Source organism: Pyrus communis, chromosome 13, assembly GCF_963583255.1.
Source record: "Pyrus communis chromosome 13, drPyrComm1.1, whole genome shotgun sequence".
NCBI classification, from domain to species: Eukaryota; Viridiplantae; Streptophyta; class Magnoliopsida; order Rosales; family Rosaceae; genus Pyrus; species Pyrus communis.
In genome coordinates this window covers 721,735-735,131 of record NC_084815.1, presented here as the reverse complement: position 1 = coordinate 735,131, position 13,397 = coordinate 721,735, and the positions used below count along the sequence as shown (strand labels likewise).

The following is a 13,397-nucleotide window of genomic DNA, read 5'->3' as shown; positions in this document are numbered from 1 at the left end:
GAGTATATTTTATAAAAAATAAATTAAACGATGATGCTTACAAATAAATATGTTAGCATAGAAAATGGAACTAACACAAGATTAAATATAATAAACTGCCTACGCAGAATGCAGTTTGCTGTTTTTGTTTGTATTTTTGGCTACTTTTCTCATGTTCTTGTCTGTTTTTCTTCACTGGTTTAGTTAGCTACATTGCCCACACTAAATCAAAGTTTTAGGTCAAGAAAGCAGAAAATACCTACATTCAGCAAAAAAACACCTTTCATATGTCTGGTGAGAAACATTGAAACTTCATTCATCTTCATTTTTTGAAACGGATATTTACAGGAACCATAAGGATCGATCCGCTACCAAAAGAACTAGAACAAAAACAAAAAAACAAAATGGATTCTTTCGTGCTAACACTGCAGATCAGTGACCACCAAAATGGAATCCTTCAGCTTTTTGATCATCTTGTTCGACTTTTCCTTAACTGCCACCGCTGGAGACTCCTCCAGCATCCTTTCAATAACGCCACCGTGTGGTCCCATCAGCTCAGTCACAATTTCAATTTCCAAATCCTTGTTCACAAGGTCGGCAACGGTTATTTTCAAATGCAAGGCCATGCAGTCAACTAAACTTGTCAAAACCACCTTCCAATACGCAGTCATCCGCATTTTCAGGTCATATGCCGCCGAAAGAGCGTTCGGATTCTTCCTAAGAGCTTCAACTTCAACCTCCCCTATGCCCTCTATAGTTATCTTAGCTGGGCGGTTTTTGTCTTTTAAGACTCCGTTAACGAAAGCGTCATGCTGACCTATCAATCTATTCCATTCAGAGAGGTAATCCGGATTACATGTATAATCAGTAACTTTCTCCATTTCAAATATCTCCGTCATCCAAGTAATCGACCTTTCTTTCATCTTCGACATAAGATTCTGGCCTGCTCGTTTGGCGGACAGCTGAAGCTGATAATAATTTTCTGACTGTCGCATTAACACTGAAACAACAACATCCTCTATATAACTCCAGATCTTCTCCACAAACCCAAGAGGAATGCTTGAAATTCTGTTCACTCTGCTCTCCAACACAGTGATAAAACATTATGAGGAAGAAAGTTCGGAAGACTAATCCGCTTCGTTTCCTCCAAAACATTAATCTCTTCCATTAGAAAGTTTCTCTTTGAGTCACTTTGAGCACACTTGTGTAGCTCATCTGGGTATTGATTGAGCATGTCGACCATTCGCACAGTGAAATGCATGTGGCGATCATCAGAATCAAATTCTCCTCTCAGAAGAATTTTCCTGAGTGATTCTTCTGCCGATCCAATGATCTGCATGAAAGCTGTCATATCCTCAGCAACGGATGTCAGACTCTTAGGCATATTGTTGAGCTCTGCGAGGCTGGAATTCAACTTCTCGTTGATTTTCTATACTATCTCTGGTAAATTTCTTGCTATGTTATTAACCTGAATCTGCACCAACCATTGTGCTAAAACTGGAATAACCATAGATTTGTCGATATTAGATAGAAGAGGATGAGATTGAAATAATTCCTGAGTAATGGCCCCTGCCTCTTCGTATGTTTCATCACCAATGCGTTTCCTCACGCAGACATAACCTCGCCCAATATTGACATCGTCTCCTGTTACCTTCTTAAGCAATCCTTCCGGTGCCTTATCGACCTTCATCACTACCGCCAGAGTCCTTTCACCGGTCTTGTCAACACTAGCAGACAGGACATTAAGAATTATACTCTCCTCAGGCTTGATATATTGCATCATAATTTGATCATAAATATTTTTAGGCTGACCCTGAACTGGGACTCTAGTGATCCCAGGAACATCGACCATCGTCAAATCAGGAACGCCATTCTTTTTAACCAGCAATGTCAATGGGTGTTGAAATTCAGTTCAAAAAACGTTTGTATATTTCATTGGAAGTTAGTATTACAAGTGAGGGCTCTTATAGAGAGGCCGAGCTAGGTAAAAAACCCATTGAACAATTACAACCAGCTACAAGAAAGAAACCAAAAGATAAAAAAGCTAGCCCTAGTTACAAGTTACAAGAAATCTAGAACTAAGATACTAGAAGACATAAACCCTAGAATTAAGGGATTGGAACAAAAGCAAGTTGGTAACAAAAGTGACCGTTTAGTAGCAGCTACAACTCTACCCAAGAATGAGGGCTAGAGTTGCAGTTGCAACTTGAAATTTGATGAGCTGTGATGTGCCTTGAACACCTTCCAACATAGACCCAACAAAACTATAGCATGCTCATAATCGGTCAGTTTCAATACTCCCCCTCAAGCTGGATCAAGAGGGTTAATTGATCTAAGCTTGCTCAGTAATCTTTGGAAATGAGTAGAGTTGAAAGTTTTGTGAACAAGTCAGCAAGTTGATTGTAACTTCGAGTGTACACTGTGTTGATGACTTTGGATTGGACTTGAGCAGGAATGTAATGACAATCAACCTCAATATGCTTTGTTCTTTCATAAAAAACTGGGTTCAAATCTATATGCATGACAACCCCATCACTTGATCGCGTAATCACCGTTTGTTTTTTACTCTTCCATGTCACAAGATTACCACCAACAAATGTACATAAACTAATGATAGACTTGCGATCGAGGGAATTACCTACCCAGTCAGCATCTGTGTATGCCATAATGTGATTTGAGCCATGTTTCTTCATGAGCAAGCCTCTGCCAATTGACCCTTTCAAGTATCGCAGTATCCTTTTGACAATATCCCAGTGAATCAGTGTGAGAGAGTGCATAAATTGGCTGACAAGGCTTACTGAATAAGCAATATCAGGTCGTGTAATTGTGAGGTAAATCAGCTTTCCTACCATACGTTGCTAGACACTAGGTTTTGACAGTGGTTCACTTTGGACATCTAATTGAAGTTTTCTCACAAGAGGGGTAAGTGCTGGCTTGCAATCCAACATATGAGCTTCATCCAATAGATCAAGTACATATCTTCTTTGATTTAAGAACAAACCCTTGGAGGATGTGGCCATTTCAATGACAAGAAAGTACTTTAAGACTCCCAAATCCTTAAGAGCAAATTGTTGATGAAGAGAGGATTTGAGGGCACTGATTTCTTCTATGTTATCTCCCGTTATAATAAGATCATCAACATATATAAGGACAATGAGCTTACCCCTTGTACCATTGCGAACAAACAATGAAGAATCGACATGACTCATTTGGAACCCTGCAGCTTCAAGAACTGAGCTCAACTTCGAGTACAGGCTAGGGGGGATTGCTGGAGTCCATATATAGCTTTGTGAAGCTTGCAAACTTTGCTAGTTTCATTCTCTTGTGGATGTCCTGGAGAGCTTCATGTATACCTCTTCTTCAAGTTCACCATGGAGGAATGCATTCTTCACATCCATTTGAAATAGAGACCAATCATGATTAACTGCTACAGACAACAGTACTCGTACCGTGCTCATTTTGGCTATAAGAGCAAATGTCTCCTTGTGGTCAATGCCATAAGTTTGTGTGAAACTAGGGGCTACTAACCGAGCCTTGTGTCTTTCAATATTGCCATTTGAATGGAACTTTGTCTTGTACATCCACCTACTCTCTACTGCCCTTTTTCCCTTTGGAAGATCAACCACACTTCATGTTTGGTTGTCATTCAGTGCTTTAAGCTCTTCTTTCATTGCTTCCTGCCACACTTGAATGTGAGCAGCTTCATTAAAGTTCCTTGGTTCAACATTAGTGGACAATTGATTGAGAAATGCTGCATAGGATGTTGATAGTTTTTGATAGGTTAAAGCTTTGGAGATGGGATGTATTGCATTGTACATAATGTACTCTTGCAGCCTTAATGGAGGATGCTTGTATCGAGTAGGGTTTCTTTGTGGTGCCAAAGCAGGTTGTGGAGCAGTGACTGAGCTTTCTTGATCAAGAGATGTTTATTCACCATCATGTTGCTCCGAGTAATGTTCGAGATGAACATTTTAAGGATTGCATTCATGTAGATTTGCTAGGGTAGGCAAAGAAAATATGTCTATAAGGCTCTCCCCCTGAGGTTTTTCACTACAACCTTTGTGAAAAAATGGAGCACGCTCATCAAATCGAACATCTCTTGAGACTCAAATCTTTCCATTATGTGGATTGTAGTATTTATATCCTTTTTGAGAGCTTGAGTATCCCATAAACACACTTTTGACAGCTTTAGGTTCGAGCTTATCTTGATGTGCAGCTTGAACATGAACATAACAAGTGCACCTAAAGGTTCTGAGGTGTGAGATGTCAATATTCTTTCCCTTCATTACTTCAACAGGTGATTTTGAATTCAAAACACGAGTAGGTAATTTGTTGATGATGTAAGCTGCAGTGAAAAGATCCTGAGACCAAAACTTTCTAGGAACATGCATTTGAAACATAAGGAACCTTGTTTTCTCCAATAGGTCACGGTTCTTTCTCTCAACTACACCATTTTGTTATGGTGTACTAACGCAGCTGGTTTGATGTAAAATCCCATGATTGCTCAAATAATTAGACATGTAATTGGATGTGTACTCAGTGCCATTGTCCGATTGTAAGATGTTTAACTTAGATGAGAATTGGTTTGTGATTAGTTTATGGAAGTCTTTGAAAGCATAAAAAATTCACCCTTGAACTTCAATAGGTAAACCCAGGTGACCCGATAGTAGTCATTAATAAAAATGACATAGTATTTATATCCATCAAATGAGTCTATATGAGAAGGACCCCAGATATCTGAGTGAACAAGCTCAAATAGTTTACTGGTTCTAGACTTGGAAGAAACAAAAGGAAGTCTAGTTGCTTTTGACATTTGACAGATTTCACACTCATATGGTGTTTTACAAAAGTTAGGAAAGAGTTTGGTCATCACAGGTTCTGAGGGATGGGCTAGTCAAAGATGCGAAAGTTGGTATTCTTGAGGGAAACTTAGGCTGGTAATAGGCTGCTTAATAGACTTGAACTTCTTTGAGAGATAATAGAGTTCATTCAAGAGAAACCCTTCACCAATCTTCTTCTAAGTAACTTGATCCTGAAATAAAACATTGTGAGGATAGAATATGGCAAGGCAATCTAGAGTGGTTATGATTTTACCTATGGACAAAAGCTGGAAAGGGAATGAAGGTACATACAAAGCTGTTGACTTAATCTCATCACTTAACAGTTTAAGTTTTCCTTTTCCTAGAATAGGTTCTCCTTTCCCATTTGCTACAAATACACATGTAGATTTAGGCATATTTTGAAACTTATCTAAGTAAGAAGACTTGTTTGTTATATGGTCAGTGGCACCTGAGTCTATAATCCAACAATCATGTGTAATTTCATTGAGTGTAGTGGAGAGGGCAATCATAATACCTGAAACATTGTCTTGAGTTGTGGTCTCAGTCAAGAAACCTATGAATTTTCCGAGCATGGCAGTATGATTCTTAGTGGTCACTTCCTCATCTTCAATGGTGCCTCCTCTTCTTTGAAGAAAACTTGCAAATTCATTTATCAAGTCTATTGGATTTGCAATGAAGTTTGAAATTCCTCCAGTCGAAGAACTAGTTGAATGGAGAGCCTTTGGAGTGGTTCCTTTCCCTTTTTTGATCATTTTTCCTTCCTTATCAAACCTTGGCTTGAACTCCAGGTGCAAGATTCAGCATTTTTCCCTTAAATGCCCTTTCATGTTACAGTAAGTACATTTCCAATCTACCTTCTTTCCAATGAAATTTTTTTCACCAATGTGTTTATGATTGCTAGTGAAAGCCCTAGCCTCAGAGTTAGACTTAGGCTCAATGTGCATGACTTTTCTTCGAGTTTCCTCCATTTGGACAGCTTGACAAACATTATTAAATGAGGGCAGATCGGGTGTCATCAACAAATGACTTTGAAGATCTTCATATTCAGCTCCTAGACTTGCCAGGAGTTGGAACACTTTTTCTTCATTAGCTCTTTTAAGGAGTGCAGCCGAATTGATTGTATGTGGATGGTACATGTCGAGTTCATTCCACATAGACTTCATGCTTCCAAGGTGTTGCACGAAGGATTGGTCACCTTGCCTTATCCCAGCAAGGTCCTTCTTGAGTTGAAATATACGAGCATCATTATTTTGGCTGCCATACATCTCTTTGATAAATTCCCACAAAATACGAGAGGACTCTGAGTAACTGAAGAGCTCAGATAGCTTAGGTTCCATGGAATTAAGTATCCAGGACATAACAAGTTGATCGTTTGCAAGCCATGCACCATATGATGTAGAGGATGGTTTAGGTGGTTCAATGCTTCCATTGGCATACCCTAGCTTCGATCTTCCACCTAGGGCAAGAGAAATGGCACGTGACCAAGGTAGGTAATTGAGCTCGTTTAACAACACGTAGCACAAACGTTGATTTGGATTGATCTCACCATGAATTATACTAGGAGGTGAAGTGTTTGAAGAGCTTGTAGCCTCTTGGCTTAAAGAATGGTCTTCTGCCATTACGGTGAATGAAGAACAAAAGAAACAAAGTTTTTGAATGAATCGGACTGCAGAGACAGGACCCTATGGTTCCTGCTCTGATACCATGTTGAAATTCAGTTCAACAAATGTTTGTATATTTCATTGTAAATTAGTATTACAAGTGAGGGCACTTATAGAGATGCCGAGCTAGGTAAAAAACCCATTGAACAATTACAACCAGCTACAAGAAAGAAACCAAAAGATAAAAAGGCTAGCCCTAGTTACAAGTTACGAGAAATCTAGAACTAAGATACTAGAAGACATAAACCCTAGAATTAAGGGATTGGAACAAAAGCAAGTTGGTAACAAAAGTGACCGTTTAGTAGCAGCTGCAACTCTACCCGAGAATGAGGGCTAGAGTTGCAGTTGCAACTTGAACTTTGATGAGCTGTGATGTGCCTTGAACACCTTCCAACATAGACCCAACGAAACTATAGCATGCTCATAACCGGTCAGTTTCAATAATGGGGTATTAGATATCCCCTTACCTCCTCCTGCAATAGAATTAGTGGCTTTGACAATATCATCAGAAATATTGTTTTCGTTAGTACGATCAACTTTGCCGTTACACTCCAAAGAAAGCTCACAGGCTGAGGACTGTGTTGAAGCCTCATTATTATAAGAGGTACCCTTGTACAGATACCTGGACCCCTAGGGAGGCTAATGCCGGCCAACGATTCCAGCACACTTGATTTACCGGAAGATTGATCACCAACCACTACAATTGTGGGGAGCGGAATACCTTCTTCCATTATCCTTAAGTTACAAAGTTTGTCAATTGCGTCGAGCAAAAGGACGGATTTTCTCATTGTATAAGGACACAATTGGCGGTGCACATGTGTTGACAGGTTGAGGTTGTTGTTCTTCGGAATGAACTAGTGCTGTCGAGCTTTCATCATTCGAAACGGTACTCGTGCTTGATTTGCTTTTGTTGGCTGCTAGCTTTCCTGATCCTCCCATTTCTGTAGTAGCACAAGTTGAAAATAGTGTGGATTTCTGACTTACAAGAGATTGGAGCATTTATGAACTTAATATCAATTCGAGTATTCCGAACAAAAATAAACCAATAACTAGATATTCATGTGTGTAAGTGTAACAAAGATTGGCGATCATCCGAATAGTTTGTCTTTTTCCCTAACTTAGTCTCAAATACAATACACACCCACATACACACCATCACGCACGCGCACACCCACCCACCCACCCAAACGCGCGTGCACACAACCACGTGCACGTACATCCACACACCCCCAACGCGAATCCTTGATGGTATGTTGAAATTCGATAAAGAAGAAAAAAGATGGAAAACTTAGACTTATGTACAAAAGTATAAAACCAAACCACTCAAAGAAATGAAAGTAGCAAATAGGACCCGCTAACAAGCTGCAGATGGTAGGTTGATGCTTTACAATTTGAGTCTTAAAATCATGCTAATGTTTTAATCCATGTAGTTGGCTATTATTTCTGGTATCATCCAAGAATAATACAAATTCCTCTCGGCTATAACCGTTCGTTAAAAAAAAAAAAAAACACTAATCCTAATTAATATTTGTGGAATAAACATAACAGGGTCTTAAAAAAAGGAGAAATAGAAGAGTAATGTTATTCATACCATGTTTTTATACCACATTTCTATACCACCTTAGGTGGTATCTGATGTGGACAGCCACATCATTTGAAAAATTTGCAAAACCCAAGAAAATGAAGGAGAAAGACTCCTCGTATACCACAATCATCATTTAATTAACTAGTTTTTCTTAATTATTAGTTTATTAAATAATGAATTAAATTTAAAAATATGATTAATTCAAACGATGTGGCTGTCCACATCAAATGCTACCTAAGGTGGTATGAAAATATGATACAAAAACATGGTATGAATAACATTACTTGAAACATAATCCTAATCTGTCACACTTCTTCGGAATATGAGTAATGCTATTCATACCATGTGTTTATGCCGCATTTCTATATCACCTTAGGTGGTATCTGATGTGGACAGCCACATCATTTGAAAAATTTGCAAAACTCAAGGAAAGGAAGGAGAAAGACTCCTCGTATACCACAATTATCATTTAATTAACTAGTTTTTCACTACTACAAAAAGGCTTTATTGTGTCGGTGGTTGGTGTCGCTTTTATAAAACATAGTGGCGCTTAAGACATTCCGACACCTACTTTACATGGTGTCGAAATTACTGTCGCTTATAATCGACATAATCTGTTAATGTCGCTTATAACCGACATAGATTTTAATATTTTTTTAATAGTGGTGTTGCTTTTAACCGACATAAAGACTGGTGTCGCTTTTTTCTGACACTAATGATAGTTTTTAAATATTTTCAAAGCCAGTGTCGGTTGTAGCTGACATAAGTTTTAATTTTTATTAAATATTTTTAAACCCGGTGTCGCTTGTAATCGACATAAAGTTAGCGTCGGTTAAAAGAAGACTGGCGTTGCTTATACCCGACACTAGAGAAAGTTTTTAAATATTTTCAAAGCCTGTGTCGCTTGTAGCCAACATAGATTTTAAATTTTTTTTAAATATTTTGAAACCCAGTGTCAATTGTAAGTGACAGATTAGTGGCCTTTATATACCCTCTAGAATAGGCCTGGCAAACAAGTGGTGTTATGTTACACCCGTTATTTTAACGGGTCCTTAACAGATCGAGTCACTTTACCCAATGGGTAAAGTTACCTGACCCGTCAAGAAAAATATTTTTTTTTTCTTAAATTTGCACATAACATTTTGTGATATCCACTAGTGTAAGTATTTTAAATTGAAGATCGAGTTCATTCATTGTATTCATATAGGGTCAAGAAGTGTAGCTGTAAAAAATCATCAAAATCGGAGTTAAAATAACCGTTAAATAGTGATTTTTCGTTGATAATTGTCGAAACGTTTTGTCCCGTTACTTGATCTCTGAATGTTTGTTATTTTGCAATTTTTGGTGTATGCGATCTCAAAACATATACAAACATGTTTGACGGTTGGATCGTTGAAAATAGCTTCATAGAATGCGTATCTCATCAAAACAATAGATTCACTAACACTTAAGAGTTTATTCATACTTTTATTAAGTATAACATAAGATTTTGTGGTATCCACTAATGTAAATATTTTAAATTGAAGATCAAATTCATTCATTGTATTCATATAGGATCAAGGAATGTAGCTATAAAAATCATCAAAATCAGAGTTAAAATAACCGTTAAATAGTGATTTTTCTTTGATAACCGTCAAAACGTTTTGTCCCGTCACTTGATCTCTGAATGTTTGTTTCTCGCGATTTTTGGCGTATGCAATCTCGAAACATATACAAACAAGTTTGACGGTTGGATCGTTGAAATTAGTTTTGTATAATGTGTATCCCATCAAAACAATAGATTCACTAACACTTAGAGTTTATTCATACTTTCATTAAGTATAACATAAGATTTTGTGGTATCCACTAATGTAAATATTTTAAATTGAAGATTGAATTCATTCATTTTATTCATATAGAATCAAGGAGTGTAGCTGTAAAAAATCATCAAAATCGAAGTTAAAATAACCGTTAAATCATGATTTTTCGTTGATAACCGTCGAAACGTTCTGTCTTGTTACTTGATCTCTGAACGTTTGTTTTTTGCAATTTTTGGGGTATGTGATCTCGAAGTATATACAAACATGTTTGATGGTTGGATCGTTGAAACTAGGTTCGTAGAATGCGTATCCTATCAAAACAATAGATTGACTAACACTTAAGAGTTTATTCATACTTTCATTAAGTATAACATAAGATTTTGTGGTATTCACTAATGTAACTATTTTAATTGAAGATCGGATTCATTCATTGTATTCATATAGGATCAAGGAGTGTAGCTATAAAAAATCATCAAAATCGGAGTTAAAATAACCGTTAAATCATGATTTTTCGTTGATAACCATCGAAACGTTTTGTCCCGTTACTTGATCTCTGAATGTTTTTTGTTTTTTTTTTTTTTTTTGCAATTTTTGGTGTATGCATCTCGAAGTATATACAAACATGTTTGACGGTTGGATCGTTGAAACTAGTTTCGTAGACTGCGTATCCCATCAAAACAATAGATTCACTAACACTTAAGAGTTTATTCATACTTTCATTAAGTATAACATAAGATTTTCTGGTATCCACTAATGTAAATATTTTAAATTGAAGATTGAATTCGTTCATTGTATTCATATAGGATCAAGGAGTGTAGCTGTACAAAATCATCAAAATCGGAGTTAAAATAATCGTTAAATTGTGGTTTTTCGTAATCGTCGAAACATTTTGTCCCGTTACTTGATCTCTGAATGTTTATTTTTTGCAATTTTTGGCGTATGAGATCTTGAAGCATATACAAACAAGTTTGATGGTTGGATCGTTTAAATTAGTTTCGTATAATGCGTATCCCATCAAAATAATAGATTCACTAATACTTAAGAGTTTATTCATACTTTCATTAAGTGTAATATAAGATTTTGTGGTATCCACTAATGTAAATATTTTAAATTGAAGATCAAATTCATTCATTGTATTCATATAGGATCAAGGAGTGTAGTTGTAAAAAAATCATCAAAATTGGAGTTAAAATAACCGTTAAATCATGATTTTTTGTTGATAATCGTCGAAACGTTTTGTCTCGTTACTTGATCTCTGAATGTTTGTTTTTTGTGATTTTTGGCTTATGTGATCTTGAAGCATATACAAACAAGTTTGACGGTTGGATCGTTGAAATTAGTTTCGTATAATACGTATCCCATCAAAACAATAGATTCACTAACACTTAAAGTTTACTTATACTTTCATAAAGTGTAGCATAAGATTTTGTGGTATCCACTAATGTAAATATTTTAAATTAAAGATTGAGTTCATTCATTATATTCATATAGGGTAAAGGAGTGTAGCTGTAAAAAATCATCAAAATCAGAGTTAAAATGCCAGTTAAATCGTGATTTTTCATTGATTTTGTGGTATTAACTAGTGTAAAGATTTTATTTTGGGCGGGAATTTTCTTGGTTTTTTTGCATGGGGAAATGGATTGGATAAGCTTTTTCAGTCAGTGTCAGAGTTGGCATTGGTTTTAACTGACGCAACCTCTGATTATGTTGATGCAAAATTGCCCTTATTTCAACGCCACACAAATCTGTCAGAATAACGTCGATTTTTTCCGACGCAATGTGATCCTATTTCGACACCGACCCTTTCATTCAAAAGTGTGTTAGGCCTTTCAGTGTGTCAAGCTGCGTGTATCTAGGTCGTGTCAGACCTAGTGTCGGTTTGAACCGATGCAAAGTCCTAATATTTCGACGCAACTTATGGCTACTGTCAGTTTGTCAGAGATGGTATCGGTTTTTACCGACGTAAGGTGTTATAGCTACTATCGGTATTAACCGACACTAAGTTTTTATCCATATTTAAACCCCGTCTTTCCCATTACTTCCATGTTTCCATTTCTCTCTCTCGTTTACTCCCTCCCCTTCTCCCATTTCAGCCATACTCCTTCTTCTTCTACTAACTTTTGCTATGGATAATTCTAGTGAAGATCAACATTTTGAGGAACTTCATTTGGAAGAGGAGTTCGAAGTTGGTTCTTTTTTTAATTATTAATAATTTCAGTTTTTGTTTTGTATTTAAACTAGTATTATGCTTAAACTGAAAATTTCCATTTCATCCGTACTCATGTTTCTTCCCCAATTTCAGTCTCTCCTTCCCAATTTCGTTCGTGCGTTCATTTCTTCTTTTGTATCAGTTTTTCTACTTCTCTTTTCAGAAACTTTTGCTATGGATCAACATTTTGAAGATCAACATTCTGACAAACTTCATCTCAAAGAGGAGGAGTTCGAAGGTGGTCTATTTTAAAATTATTATGATTATTAATTTCAGCTTTTTTGTTGTATTCTAACTAGTATTGATGAAGCCTCTCAGCGTACAGGGGTGAATGATTTTTTCGTGTTAGTATATCATTCTTATTAATTTTTAATATCTATAATTTATTTTTCTGCTTTACGATTGTTGATTTGTTTTTTTTTTTTTTTTTTTTTTTTAAATTTTATTGCAAGGCAACTATGGAGGGCAATATTCAATCTATGATTGAGTCTGGTTAAGAAGATACTGATAGTCTGATAAGCTTATGACCCAAGTATATGTCGAGACGAAGGGTCTTGAGCATCATAATAGAGTGCATGGGTGTGGATATTGGGGGACTCCAGATATGGTGTCTTATGCATCTTCTTTAGCATCTACTTCTAATTCCTTTAGGAGATCATCTAGGAGTTCAGTAACAATGCTGATGACTGAGAACAATGAATTGAAAAAGTATTGGGACAACTGTTATTGTTATTAGTTTTTAATAATGTTTGCTTTGGCCTATATATGAAATATGATTGGAATTATTTATATATATTTTAATTATTATTAACGAAAAATGGAGAAACAATTTGTATTTTGCTTTATTGTAATATATCTGATGTCGCTTAGGGATGACAGTAGCATAAATATTATATTTATTGAAATGTAGGTAATGTCGGATAGGACTGGCAGTAGATTGATTATTTTATTTGTTTACTATTATGTAATGTCAGCTACGGCCGACAGTAAATGTAATATTTTATTGTTTAATTGTTACTTAATGTCGGTTAGTAGCGCCATCATGTCAAAATTTAATGTCGCTTATAAGCAATGTAATCTACGATGTCGCTTTTGAGTGACGATGTTGTTCTTTTTATTTTATATTACTTTGCTTTGTGGTGGCGGATTAAGGGGTCTAAGCGATGTCAATACCCTTTCCGTGAAGGTAGTATTGGTGTCGCTAACCCAATCCGACATTGCACTATTTAATGTCGGATTTTTACCAAATGGCCGACAGTAATTTGTGTTTCTTGTCGGTTTTTGACCACCAGTGATAGCCTCTTTTGTAGTAGTGTTTCTTAA

The 13,397-nt window shown here is 36.4% G+C and overlaps 1 pseudogene; it reads right to left on the bottom strand.

Annotated features, from left to right (window-relative positions):
- Positions 1 to 398: 398 nt before the first annotated feature.
- LOC137713294 (dynamin-related protein 4C-like) lies at positions 399 to 7,420 on the bottom strand (annotated as a pseudogene).
- Between the last annotated feature and the right edge of the window lie 5,977 nt (positions 7,421 to 13,397).